At 44.2% G+C, this 13,970-nt stretch overlaps 1 long non-coding RNA gene across 1 annotated transcript; it reads right to left on the bottom strand.

The window, feature by feature from the left end:
- Positions 1-1,201: 1,201 nt before the first annotated feature.
- Positions 1,202-8,663, bottom strand: LOC106493632 (uncharacterized). Its single transcript, XR_001294170.2, has 3 exons — positions 8,516-8,663; positions 7,662-7,739; positions 1,202-2,381 (listed from the first exon to the last, which is right to left on the bottom strand). It is a non-coding gene; the product is annotated as an uncharacterized lncRNA (long non-coding RNA).
- Positions 8,664-13,970: the final 5,307 nt, after the last annotated feature.

The following is a 13,970-nucleotide window of genomic DNA, read 5'->3' as shown; positions in this document are numbered from 1 at the left end:
CAGAAACCCTGAAGCCTGGGGGAGGTTGCAGACAGAAAAGGCAACAGGGCTAAGGAAGGGGTAGCAGATGTCCCAGCTGGAGCAGATCCTGTGTGCTTCAGTTGTTGGCACTGCCTCTAGTTCAGGCAGCAAACCAGTTCTGATCATCATCAGCAGAACAGCAAAAATGCAAATAGCCCCTCTCCAGTGCTTAGGTTGTTGTTTCTCCCTGTGCAGCAAGTCTGCAATTATTTTTTTATTTATATTTTTGGCATGTTTGGTAGTAAAAGCTTTTTCTGATCAGAACGTTTTTCTTCTGAAAGTCACAGAGGGCTTTGCTGTGTTGTGTCTCCATTAAGCAAGAGAACTTCTCCTTTCCTTGTGCCGGTCACTCACCCGTTGATGTGACTCACCCAAAGCACCAGCTCTGCACCAGCACAGAAAGGGAAACCTCAGCTTCTGCTCTGAAACTACACCGCCTCCAGATAAACACTATTTTGTAGTGGCCAGTACAGTGTCATGAGACTTGCAACTCCCCTTGCTTCAAAGCAGGGTGGAACTGCAAGGTTTGTACGTTTGAGGGTATGTGTTGGCTTTTAAACTGTCAGGTTTCCCTAGCTTTTAGAGCCATTCTGAAACTGCTGTTCTCAACCCGGAGAAAGGAGAGGAAGTTACAGACAGCGAAATTTGTCCCACTATAAGTTGATGTTTGTTCTTGCAGGAGAGGATGGAATTAAATTTCTTCCCCTTCCCCCCACCAATCTAGAAGGAATTGGGGGCTACCTAGAGAAAAGTTAGCAAAAAAGGAGAAGGGCAAACACCAGCAAAGGTAAAAACTATGAAACTGTAAGAAAACAGTGCTGAAGAGCTTAAAATGAACACTCAGCTAGCTGTGGTGCAAGAGTTTGTCTGCTGAAACCATGGGGACTGTGATGGCAGAAAGAGTTTGGGTTGACACATCTGCCCACTACATTAAGGATCCACTGGGGACAAAATGACCCCTGAAGTAATACTTTGTTCTCTTCTGAAGCTGACCTCAGCGATACGGATCAGGGTGATGTCTCTGAGTCATGAGTAGGTGCTGGAGAGAGACCACGGGAGTGTGAGTCATAGTGAGTAGGACCGTGTTTGTCCAGAAGTGCACAATAAGCCCTGCTGATAGGACTTAGACAGAAAGCAGAACACAATTTGCTTAGACAATGCTATATATTCATTGGTCACAGGTTTGTACAAATCCGAACTTCTTCAAAATATTTGGCAAGAAATAGTGGCAAGAAAAAAAAAACCCATAGTATTAAAGTTTATCAATATTCTCAAATGTTGCAAAATTTGCTGGTGGTACTGCCCTGAAACAAGTCAGTAGTATCTTGGGATTTTCTTTTGGTTTCTGAGTTTTCAATTTTAAACATCTTCAGAGAGTTCAAATTGTCAAATGGGGCTGGGAATTCACCCTGTGACATTCTTTCACCCTGAGATATCTCAAGCTTTGGATATGAAATGCCACAACTCAGTCATTAAAAATGTTAACCAATCATTAGATCTTCAGCTGGGATGATTTAGAGGGAATTATTTTAATAAAACAGCAGAAATGTAGCAAAAGCAATAGGCAACCTTGCAGCAAGTGCTGACTAGGAATAACCAGCCAAAACCAACGAGTCTTTTCTAAACAAAAAGGGCTTCAAGGAGAAGTGATAGACTATTTGGCTTAATTTAAAAATGGATTGAGCAAACCACCACTTTGCACTGGCCAATGGGATAGAGGGAAGTGAAACGGCAGTGTTATTAGTTTTCACTTCAATTAAAAGAAGATTCCTTTAAGTCCAATGAAAAAATTCTATGTTATAGATAATGCTGCTACTACCCATAATGCTATGATTGTAGTAGCCATAATAGCCATAACCTTTAACTGAACAGGAGCTTAATTAACAGCCTGCTAGTTAATGTTGCGAAAGAGAACAGCTCTGTCTTTGGCTGCAGAGAATAAGGAACCCGGGCCAAATTCTCTTGCTTTCCTATCTCAGTGGAATTGTGCCAGCACAACTTTTATAGAGATTTGCCAATAAGATGAGCACCCCAATAGGCATTTCCAAAACTGGGGTGGAAGGGAAACCTGACAGCACGGGAGTCAGAGTCAAACATTCAGTAACGAGATGGTTTGTTCAGTACCTCTTTGGGTTTTTGGCGAAGGGAAGAATACGGACAGGAAATTTCCCACCCGAGTCAGAGGAAGGGGTCAGTCTCCTTGGTGTCACGCTGTGTTGCTAAGCAAATGCCTCACTTGGGGTATTTGACAAACTGACACTCTGCCACACTGAGTGTCAAACTCAGCTTGTCAAATACACGCAGTGCTGCACTGCAGCTCTCCGAAGTGCCGTCGAACAGGTCTTTGCTGAGGTGGCATCCTAGGCAGATGGAGAGGAAAAAGAAGGGCTGAAGCTGCTGTTAACTTCAGAGGCTTTTTTTCAGTTAGCAAAAACCTTCATTATCCCCACCCTATTTCACACTCCAATGCTTTTCTTCAGGAGAGGCAGAACTGCACAAGCAGACACTGCCTTCTGCTGTGGAAAACATCTGCTGTGTTAATCCAAAGGCTGAAGATCAGTGAAGCTGGAAATGATGCTGAAAGCTCCAAACTAACCTTCTGCCTTAGTTATACAGCTAGCTTCGTAGCTTAAAATATTGACAAAATGGCCAAGCAAACACTCAGACGTGCAGTTTGGGTACATTATCAGGAAGACCAACACCTCTGTAGACACAGAAAGTCTAGACAAAGACCCAGAGAACATTGGGCAGGGGAGCAATTTTGCATTGAATAGAGATAAGGGCATGATAAGGGCATGATAATCTAACAGATTTTTCATAGCTTTCACTTTTATCCTCCTAAACTGAAACAAGTTGTTGAAGTTTCTCAGTTTAATTTCTTTTATTGGGTCCTTGTGGTAATTTTGCATTCAAGTAGTCAGGCACTCCCCACTGCCTCCGTATAGTAAGGTACTTCAGTTAAGTGCCTAACTCTAGATATGTGAATAGTTCAGTTGTAACCAGTGTGACAGATCCCAAAGAACATGGGATGGGGCTTCTGTATCTTAACACAGGTTGGGGTAAAATCCTGGCTCCATGAATGCCAACGACGGAATTCCTATTGGCAGGGATAGGCTCAGCGTTTTACCTCTTACTGTACCACTGATAGCTAAAACCAACCTTTTTACCCAGACCTAAGGAACTGAAGAGGGAACCTTTCAAGCCTAACTGAAAAAAAAGTATAAATGTGCCTCTGCATACACATGGTGATTTGTCACTGACTCTGTTGGAAGTAAGTTCAGCTGCCAGCACTGGCTCAGAGTCCAGTGCCATATGTGTTCACTTTTGTGAGAAAAGTAACCACAGCAGCCTCTCATCCTTGCAAACATCAGTCCCAATCTCCATCTGCCACCAGGAAGCTGCACTGTTAGGCAAAATGGTTGCAAAGATTGTAGCGCTAAATGAAAACCAAACCATCGCATATGGAAACAATGAACTTCTTTGAGAATGAAGTGAAACTTCTTTTGTCAAAACTAACCCTTTCTGCTTCATTTCCAGCTCACATAAAAAGCCTCTGCTACAAGAAATGGAGCTTTCTACCCCAATAGGCTGTCATAATGGCACTTTTTGCTTTCTTCCAGTTCCCCTGATTTTAATTTCATGTGACCAGCAGCACCAGTTTCTAAGAAAGCAGCCAGGCTATTTTTGATAGCACAATGATAAACTAAAATGGGTACGTTAATTACATGTTGGAAGGCATACCATTAAAGGGCACAAAAGTAGGATTCAGCTAAGGTATATTAACAGTGGCCTGCAGTGGGTGATTTATTCAGTCTTTTCTATCTCTTAACTTCTAGGATTCTACTTTAGAAAGATGATCATAGGATCGCATCTAATATTACACACATAGAAATAAGCCTGGAAAGGGGAGAGTTTTCTATGTAAAAGTACAAAATAAAAAGTGGTGATGTCAAATATATGGTTTCTATATGTGCTCCAAAAACAATAAAGAACGAAATAAGGATTTAACAGCAAAGAACAGCTATAGCTTTGAAGATAAAATCCATTTCTAGACAGGGTTACTACAAAGCCTTTGCCATTTTTAAATTCTGCCAACCCTTCACATTAGGCCTTTAGTGAGATGTAAATAGTGGATAGTTCTTTATTCTGGCTCCTAATTCAGAATGAATTTCAACCATGGTAGATAAAAGAAGTATGTAACAATGGGTAAAAGTATGTGTATTTCTTGAGTACTGGAAAACTTGTATTAGTGTTGATAAGTTAATTTAAGATCAGTCTAGCAAAAGATATATTGGTTTAAGCACAGTCAAAACTGATTTGTTATCTCCCTCAAGGTTTCGCACCAATGTAGTGATATGGTCTGAGGTACAAAACAGTCAGGCACCTGACTTCTCTTGGTTACTGCCGGGGAGGGGCATCCACCTATCTTCCCAGCATTTTGTCACCCTTGTGCAAATGTTTTAATGTAATCAAGGCTCTAAATTAATGTTTTTTAATCTAAAATACTCTGATCTGTGGGTTTTAACAACAGATCAGTCATAAAGACACCTGGGTCCTTGTCTAAGTCAGTCTGTCAGTCTGGTTATCAAATTACTGTCCTTCTGAACTGAACTCTGCTGTATAATGTAGAGTAACATTTTTTAATAAGCTCTGAGGGGTTTGCATAGGGTGGCTAGTGTTAGTAAAACAGGGATGCTCGCTCTCTACCTGGAAAAGATTGATCAGTAAGAGTTAGATACCACACGCTATTGAGAGCATTCTACCAGCAATGTGGATAAAAGAAAAATGAACCTGTGGTCCCCATAAGGACTCTCAGCCCTATGAAATTGTGATGCAGAGGCTGCACAAAGAAAAGACTGAATAGGCTCTTCAGCAGATATCAGTCACCAGACCTTCCTCAGCTTCAGTGCTGATTTCTAACAGTGGGAGATCTGGCCTTGAGAGGAAAAAAAAAAACCCACAGCATTGCTTCTTCTATTGCACCTTAAAATAAGCCCCCCATTGTGGCTTTCTGAGGGGGAAAACAGTCACTCAAAATGTTGCTGTCAGCAATAGATAAGAGAAGGGTCACACAGTGGAGATAATTCTATCAGTAGATAGGAATGGAGCTCTCTGCCCCACCCTGTAATGATAATATCTGTTTTGAATGGATTTGTCATTGTCAGAGCTTCTGGTTTCAAGCTGAAATGGGTATTTCCAAGTAAGCCTAGTGTTATAAAACAGACTGAACAATCAGCCGCTAGAGTTTTTCTTTCTGCATTCTTCAGTCAGTCCCTTATTAAAGTCACAAAAAGCTTCAGCTTTCCCCTTCCAAGCCACATGTGATCTCTCAGAAATTTTTACAGGGCTGTCAGACTTCTGCAACTTGTGATGAAAATCAATGAAAAGTAAAAGTATTGGATGGATTTGACTTAAAAACCTAGTAATAGCATGCATAAAAGTGTGGCTGTGTGGGTTTTGCATGCTGAGTGACAGGGTCCTAAGATGCAGACAGCAGCCATTTCAGGACAAGCACTTGTTATACAGGACTTGAACTGGGTTCGAGGCCATCTCTGTTTTCCACTTAGCAGAGAAACCCAATTGTCAGATTGAACTGAAAGCAAGAACTCCCAAAGGGCTGTGGGGAACAGAGTTTGCTGAATCCCTGATCATCAGGAACCTTGGGACGTGCTTCTCCTAGAAACTGCAAGCCTTCGCTATAGCAAAGTCAAATTCAGAAGCCTTTACTCAGTTCTGATCCATTTTGGACCTTCCCATGATCCCAGCCATTCAGCTGATTCTGCTGGGATCTTTGCCTGACAAACATTTGAACGTTTCGCTCAGTGAGTTCAATCTCATGTATCCGGCAGGCTCCAGCAAAGCCTGGAGCTGCTGCCAAAAGGGCTTGCTGCATCGCAGGCAAGCTGGGCTGCATATCCAAGTGTATCTCTGTAACACATCTGCTGACTTGGATGAGACAGTTAACAATATAGAAACAGAGCAAGAGGCCAAATGCCACAGCTTGTTAATTAATAACTCCTGCTTCTTAGCTGACAGGTGCCAAAGCAGCTCCACGGCTCCCTGCTTGGCTGTGCCACGCAGCTCCAGGCTAAGGAGGCTGTTGCTGCTGATGGGGCCAGGCTCTGCCTTCCCAAAGGGCTGACACAGGCAAGGAGAGAGTCTTTTCAGCAGTATAAAGTCACTTGTTCCCCAGGAGGAGCTGTGCAATGGCAGTGCGGGGCAACAGCTTTTGTGACACCCTTGTCCCTGCCCTTGCTACAGGCAGGAGGTGCCAGGCAGGAGGTGATCCCCTCTCCCCTCGGCTCTAGAGTTACTGGGGAGACCCTTGCTTCCTCACCAGGGGCTCTGAGGTATCTTTGGGCTGTAGCTTACTGGACGGTGTGCAGAGCAGCTGCCGTGCCCAAAGGAAAGCTTCTGGAAACTGCAGTTCCACAGCAGTTGTCCCAGCCTTGAACAGGAGGTGACAGCCCTAAGTAGTTCAATAAGGACTGTCCCTGAGCAGCAGGCATCCTTCTGCAAAAGTGCAGAAGTTCAGAAGAATAAGGACTGCAAGGCCTCCCCAGAGCTGAAAATCGCCCCCACCCTCTGTGCCCTCTAATTTAGTAGGGAACAAAGAAGCTGTTAGTCCTAGTTCGCTGTCTCTTCCTAGGCAACCCCCTCCCTTACTCAACTCAGGCTGAAAGTCCCTTCTGCCTAGCCCTGCTTCACAGTAATATCTTCCTCCATCTTGTCCTGTAGGTCCCAACTTTAGTTTTTCATACTCCCAAACAAGTAAAACAAGTAATTCAGCACTCTTCCCCCATAGACACATATGCCTCACTTTTAATAAGCAGCCACACGGTTTTATAGCCTGTACCTTGATAGCTCCTTCCCATTCCTTCCTGCTGTTTGCACCTCAGCTTCACCTGCAAGCTCCTTCACTGTCAATTCGTCTGTGTACAGCACCATGCTCATGGGTGATGTCATGTGAGAGATGACAGTAACACTGCACTCCCGTCTTGCCAGTGCAGTGAGTGAAATAACCGATGCAGTGTTGGTGTCTTTAGTTCACACGGTCTCAAGGAGTTCAGCAGGATTTTACAGAGTGCTGCATCCCTCTTAACATGAAGGCTCATCATCAGACCCCCTAGTACTGGAAAGATTTTCCTGAAGTACCCAAGAGCTGTCTTCTCTTGTTCATGATAAAAACCTATCCCATGAGATAGCAAGGTGGATGGGCCAATTCACAACTTTGCTAAACTAAGCATCAGGAGTAAGCATGTCCCTGATAGACACATTGCCAAAATCTGGGATATGCAAAAATCTGGATCTAGATTTTGTGCCTAGGATTCACAACATTGTAAGGGACAGAAAAGCATGAAGCATCCCCCTGTATTCTTGTCTGCCCCACAATTTAGAGCACAGAGAAACAGAAAGTCACAAGTGGCAAGGAGCTTTTGCAACAGCTGGTAAATACATCAGCGAGGAGGCTGTGGGTTTGTTACGGCTGCAGAAATGGCTTGAGAGGCTGAGAACCAGAATACTGCAATTGGTTCTTCATGATTTATGCAAAAATACCAGGGAAGGGCTTGTGAAAACCCTTGTTATCTTGAACACCACTGATCCCCACACCCCTTCTCCAATCCCTCCTCAATACTCACCTTTGAGCTCTGGCCTCCACCCTCAGCTCCGCTCTGCTTTTGCTGGTCTCTGCTCTCTCTGACTGCTTGCATCAGTAACTTTTAAGAAAAGGGAAAAGAAAAGTGTGCGTGTGTGGGGGGGAACCCTCGTCTAATATTCTGAAGTCATCTAGGCAGAAGTCAAGAAAAAGAATTGAAGAGCACACTCGCGCCTGCACTGGGACACCGTCTCTCCCTGGTAAAGCCCTCCTCCATCCCGCAACTTCCCCTGCTCTTTGTTCGTTGTTGCCCTGTCTCATCTATGACTAATTTCGATCAAAATCTCCCTATGGCCAGCAACTTATCTGTAGTGTGTGTGCGTGTGTATGTGCATGGGGGTGGGGAGCATGCGCATGCGTCTGAGTACCAGGTATGGCTATGTACACATCATTATTGCTATTAATTATAATTCATACTCATCAACGAATCATGGTTCCAAGGGCAGAGGAACCAGCCGCATTTCTATCCCCTAACCATATGCTTACAAAAATATACACTGCCCAACAGCACAGCTTGTCTTTGGAAGGGAAATACCAAGAAACTCCTCTCATTAAAAGAGATGAAACTGCTCTCAGGCCCACGACGATGCTGAGGGGATGCAGTTCAAAGGTGATCTGACTTTGGTCCCCTGGCAAGTAAACATATAATGTGGGGTAGCAGGACAACTTTCTGTGTTCCCAGGAATGTGGACATTACGGGAGTTTCAGTATCCCAGTCCCTGTGGTCCTTTGAGACCTCCCAGAGAAGACATGGGACAACAAGCCCTGAGGGACCGATCCTTCCCCCCATCTCAAGCCACCCGCTTTGGCCGAACAGAAAGAGGAGCTGGTACCTACCATGCCTGCCCATCCTGGCCCTCTCACAAGGGGGGACTGTGCGGTGCAGGTCGGGCACCTGGGGCTCGGGGCGCCTGGGGGACGGCAGAGCAGCAGAGCGGTGTGGGGGTGCAGCCCAGGCGCACGGCTCGTTTTTGAAGGGGCCGCTCCTCCTTCGAGAGGAAGCGGCGAATGGGGAAGATAAGGCTGAGGTTAGATAACAGGAAATGTCTGGATGTGAGTGACAACATGTCCAAGTTGTGAAAGTGGCGCCTCTCTCCATCCTGCTCCGGGGTGCAAAGCTCACAGGCAGAGCTGAGAGGGAGGGCACGGGGGGAGGCACCCCGCATCAGCAACGCATATAACGCCGCCACTTAACAGCGGGCCCCGAGGCCGAGGCACGGCTGCACAGCCAAACTCCTTGCACTGATGCCAATAGTGCAGGGAAGGTCATACCTCGGATTTTAGGCTATAGTCCAGCAGACCTTCGCTTTTAGGCAGGAAAACTGTTTCGGCAGCTGCACTGCCTCGGCTTGCCCCGAAGTGCAGCCACCGGACGGTTGCCCAGGCCCCGTGCGCTCAGCTGCCGCGGAGCAGGGGAGCTGCAGGGTGTGCCGGCGGAGGAGAGCAGCAGATGGGACGGAGGCAGGGGCCGCCAGAAAGGCTTTGTCTCAGGAGACAGGTTCACTCACATGCTCTGCCCAGAGGGATTTCTTATTTTATGCCTCTGGTTGTGTAAGGAGCAGAGCAAGAACAGGTTCCGCTTGGCGAAGGGGAACTGCCCTCCGCTCCGTTCCGAGGGCTTTGCTCCGAGAGGTTCCCAGTGGGGCCCGTCTCTCTTTTGAACGAACCGACGTGGCTGCAATGCCTCTGCTCCCCAGCCCGTATGTGGGCAGGCAGCCTCTGTTTTCTCAGAATCACAGCACCTGATAGGGAAAGCAGTGCTGGGTCTCACCCTCTCTGAATCTGCCAGTCCATCTGCGTATCCATCAACATCAACCAAGGATCACTGTCACTGGAGTAGCTTAACGTTCCCAACGCCTGCTCAGAAAAGTAAAGATCAGTGCTTTGTTTAACATCCTCTAAAATTGTAATCAAAGCCAGATCCACTGTTTCTCACCTCATGTCCTCTCCTGGACTGCCCACAATCACGGGTGCTTTAAGGTAGACAGCACATCATCTCCTAATGCCATTTTCATCTAACCTGGCTGGGAGCACGGTTAGTCAATGCAGCTTTGGAAACAGTGGCCAACGAGCTGTCTGTGCTCAGGCTCCGAGCACAACCAGTGCTGCAGAAGCCAACCTGATTCGAGCAAAAGCAGCAATTCTAGAGAGAAATTCCTTAGTGTGGCCAGTATGGTGTACCACATCTTTTATAAGGCCAGGACTCATTAAAAATATGTCACTCTCTGTTTGCTTTATCCCTAACATGTTTGCCATCAGCTAGCAGTGCCAGCGTGATGAAGATTTGGGGATCGTTCTCGTGGGATCAGTTTTCTCACTCCTGACACTCAGTTGCCACCTTTCCTTTCCAGTTTTTACATCTCAAGCTTTCCTTTTTCCAGCCTCCCCACTGTTATCCCAGCTCTGCAGCCAAACCACATGGAGATTCTGTAGTGTTTGCTGCTGGGGCCCTAAATTAAGCCAGCAGCTTTCAGTTATGTTATCAGCATGCTTGGGTTGCAGCCACATATTTTATTACGTTCTTGCAGTTCTGTCCAAACCCCTGATCTGGAAAACACTTATGCATCTGAGTAACTATGTGCACTTTGAACTCCTTGGGACTGCTCACAAGCTACTCATGAGCCTGCGTGCAGACACAAGTGAGGCCCAACATTCCTGCTAAAAGCAAAATCTGGCCCTTGTGCCTGAGGGATATTTAGATAATGAGCAATACAGTCAGTGTCAAGTTCCTCTTTCATTTGCCTGTATTTTAAAATACATAATGAAAGAGGAATGGAAAGGTTTCAGTGATTTGGTTTTGTTTTTACTTTGGTTTTAACTGGGAAAAAAAGTAGGTGCGTTCATGCAGTTTGTGCAGTTTTTTCTAGGTTTTCTTCTTCACTCTCTCTTTCTCCCACTTGTACACAAAGGGTTTTGAAACAGGTGAACTTCCAGGTCAAGTTCTACGGAAAGACCAATGGGCAGATATTTTATTTCCATCTTTTTTGTTTATTTGTTTGTTTGTGAAGATGCAGTGCAAAGAAAGTGCTGAAAAGCAAAATGTTAGGTCCCTCTCATTGGAAGATAATTTAAAAAAATCATGAGCTGGCCAGTGTGAGAACACCCAAAGCAAATACCACAGCATTTTGTAATTTCTAAACGCCAGACCTAAACTCAGATCCAATATCCACAGTCCACATCTATCTCTTAAAGAGATTTTCACAATTATCTTCTCAAACAGAAGCTGTTAACTATGCATCTCCCTTAATTTTCTACTAACTGAATTGCAGATCTGAATTCTATTCACTCATTTTTGCTACAGTTTCTATCTCAAGTTTGCAATGTTATTGATAAAACACTGTCAGCCTATTTCTGAACTTGCTCTTATGTCATTTCCATCTATGTGACTCTCTGAACATTACTGGAGTTAGTAGTGATTTGCAAGTGTGGCTCAGGACAGATTCAGACCCCAAAGCAAAGACAGAAACAGGACTTGATACATGTAGAAAAACGTAAAGACAATTCAAATACTTTCCTTAGGAGAACAAAAGCAGTATTGATACATTGCTCCACAAATTAAACTCCTATGAACAAATTGCAATGTTCAGAGCACATTTGGCTTCATCTTCATGATAAACATCCCCATACTGCTCTAAGGTTAACTGTCATCATGTGGTACATCTCTTATTCAGGAGGTTAGAGCAGTTAATCAGAATAGTCTCTTTTGGCCACTACATCTTAAAATGATTTGTGAACAGTTTCAAACTGGTATGCCCAAATGTAGGCTATTAAATTTGCAGGTAGGCTGGTAGGTAAAAGCAGCCCTCTGGCAAAGGATGTGGATCCCTAGCCTCACAACTGTGGACTTCTGCATATCAATCCTTTCAGTTTCATGAGTTTAAGAGATTGTTACAGGTATGGTGATTTTGTCCTGTTCGTTTTTGTGTCATATGGCAGTAAACCTTGTGAATCTGGGATCTGAGTCAGGCTGGAAAATGCTCTTTGGATATTTCATGTTCCCCTTGGGTGGTTGCACAAAGTATTATTGACTTTATGTGTCCAGGGCAAGAAACAGACCAGTAAAAACATGATAGTAATGAAACTGAATCAATGTGAAAAGAAGCAAGACCCTTGCACATCCAACAGACAGGCCTGGACCCTAGGGGCATTTCTGCAAACCTTGCATTAGAAGCTGAGAGATGCTTCACTGTTAACCTACACTGAATCCCTTGCTGCCATGCCTACGTGGCTACCATCATCCAATCCAGGTAGCTTAAAGGTTATTCAAGCATGGCAGCATCAGCTGCAGTCAATAAAGACTTTCTAGTAGACATGCCAGCACAAACCTTTAAACCTGAACCTCATTAGCCTTCACAGTAGGAGATCCAATGTCTTTCTCCAGCCAGGACACCCTGCTTTGCACTGCACCTAATTGCTGCAGTCTTACAAGCCAATGTTGATATCCAAGGTGGATGTTTCACAGTGAAGCTTATTTCCTCTATAGTTTGCAAATGTCACCACACTACACTGCTCAGTGCAATAGCCTTGAAATTGCACTCAATATTTCCTAATCAACCTATTTTTTTTCTGTACATTTACAGCATGCAGCTCTGTGGCCTGCTCTGTGAAGAGAGAAGAGGAAGAAAGGAGGTAGAGAAGCTGGGGGGGATTACAGACTGCCAACAAATATTGTTTCACAGAGGTTTTTGCATATTGCTTCCAAAAAAGACAAAATTTTCTTGGAAAGCAACTGGAGAAAAGGGGCTAAAATGGGTCATGCAGTCCATTTAGTTAGCACACAGCAAATTCTCTTGCATTTTACTTTCGGGTTCTTGCCCTTTTTACCTGTCATGGAATAAGGCATGAATTAGCAAGTTTGTATCAAACAAAGACAAATTGGGGCTCATTCTACATCTGTGCAGGAAAAGTTCTGGACTCACTTGCCCAGATAGGACAAAGCCAGATGAATGCAGTTTGGTCCATTGGTCAGTGTAATATAAATGATGTCTCCCTCCCTTCCTGCCCCCTTCTCTGGCAGCCTCACAGTGGTAATAGTCAGAGGCCAGGCTCAAGCAAATGGAGGATGTTTCTGTTCGTGGTTGATTATGTGTTTGTCACTTTTATTTTAGACTTCTGGTTAAGAAAAAAAGAGAGAGAGAAAGACACACAGACACAAAGCAGGAGGTTCAAACTGTTTTTCAGATGGACAGTGACAGATAAGAAAACCCCATTAACTGTCACAGCCATTGAATGACCTGAAAGATATCCTGTACAGCAAATACTATTAATTATAGCAGCATACAATGAATAATAGTAGTATTAATACAGTAATTCTAGAGAGGTGGAAAAATAGCAGCAGCCAGAGGCCAAGTGGGTTCAGGTAGCTTAGGTCCATTCTTATTCTATATGAATTAGTACATCTAGATTTTTATATGACAGGAAAAACGGACCTTCTTTTGTTTTCCCCAAATCTGTCATCCCTGTTCAGCAGAGACCAGTTCTCTGTTCATGGCTGCTGAACAAGAATCATAACCTTGCCTAGAGGTTTTGCCTTAAAATAAGCTCTTATTACAGCTATCTATCTCCTTAATTCCAGCACAGTATACATCACTGAAAAATAAAGCTGTATTTTTCCATCTTTACTCACTCAAAGGACCATGTTTCTCTTGAAGTAATCTTATTATATGGCTAGACAAAGAGGGGAGTCTAATGCTGGGTGTGAAAGATTGATAGAATTTCTCTCTTAAAGATTAAAGAAATTAGGAGCTATGGAGCTGCATTTCATTCACTGCTGATGTCAGTGCAGTTACTCCATACATATATATCCCTGAGACCAGAATTCAGCCCTGGAATACTAGAAAAAGAGCCATGGATAGACATCACTTTTTTTAGTATCAGAAAGTTTTAATGTGTGTTTAAGTCTTCAAAAAGACAGGATTATGCTGATGCTTTTTTACGGATGGTGATGGCAGAGAGAGATTGTGCTTCTGATGCTAATCATTGTCTTTTACTGAACACATTTAGATACTTTTCTGTACATATTACTTTCAGAAACCGCACATTAACCAAGTTTGTCTGCTGCCAGTTTCTGGAGATCTTATCAAACAAACATCCTTGGGCATAAAGCACTGCCAATTGCTACACGGTACAAGCAAAGGCCTACGTTAAACCCACACACTCTTCTTTCTGTGACTACAGTCTTTGAACTATACCAGGCCCTTTCCTGCGTGGGAATGCATTAGAGGTTTCCAGCTGTAGTATGGTTCATGGAGATCAAGGATGCATAGCTAATACTTCTGGTCTAGCTTTGTTT

Source organism: Apteryx mantelli, chromosome 13 (assembly GCF_036417845.1).
Source record: "Apteryx mantelli isolate bAptMan1 chromosome 13, bAptMan1.hap1, whole genome shotgun sequence".
NCBI classification, from domain to species: Eukaryota; Metazoa; Chordata; class Aves; order Apterygiformes; family Apterygidae; genus Apteryx; species Apteryx mantelli.
Note: the sequence above shows the minus strand (reverse complement) of the source record. Positions and strands in the feature narration are given on the sequence as shown.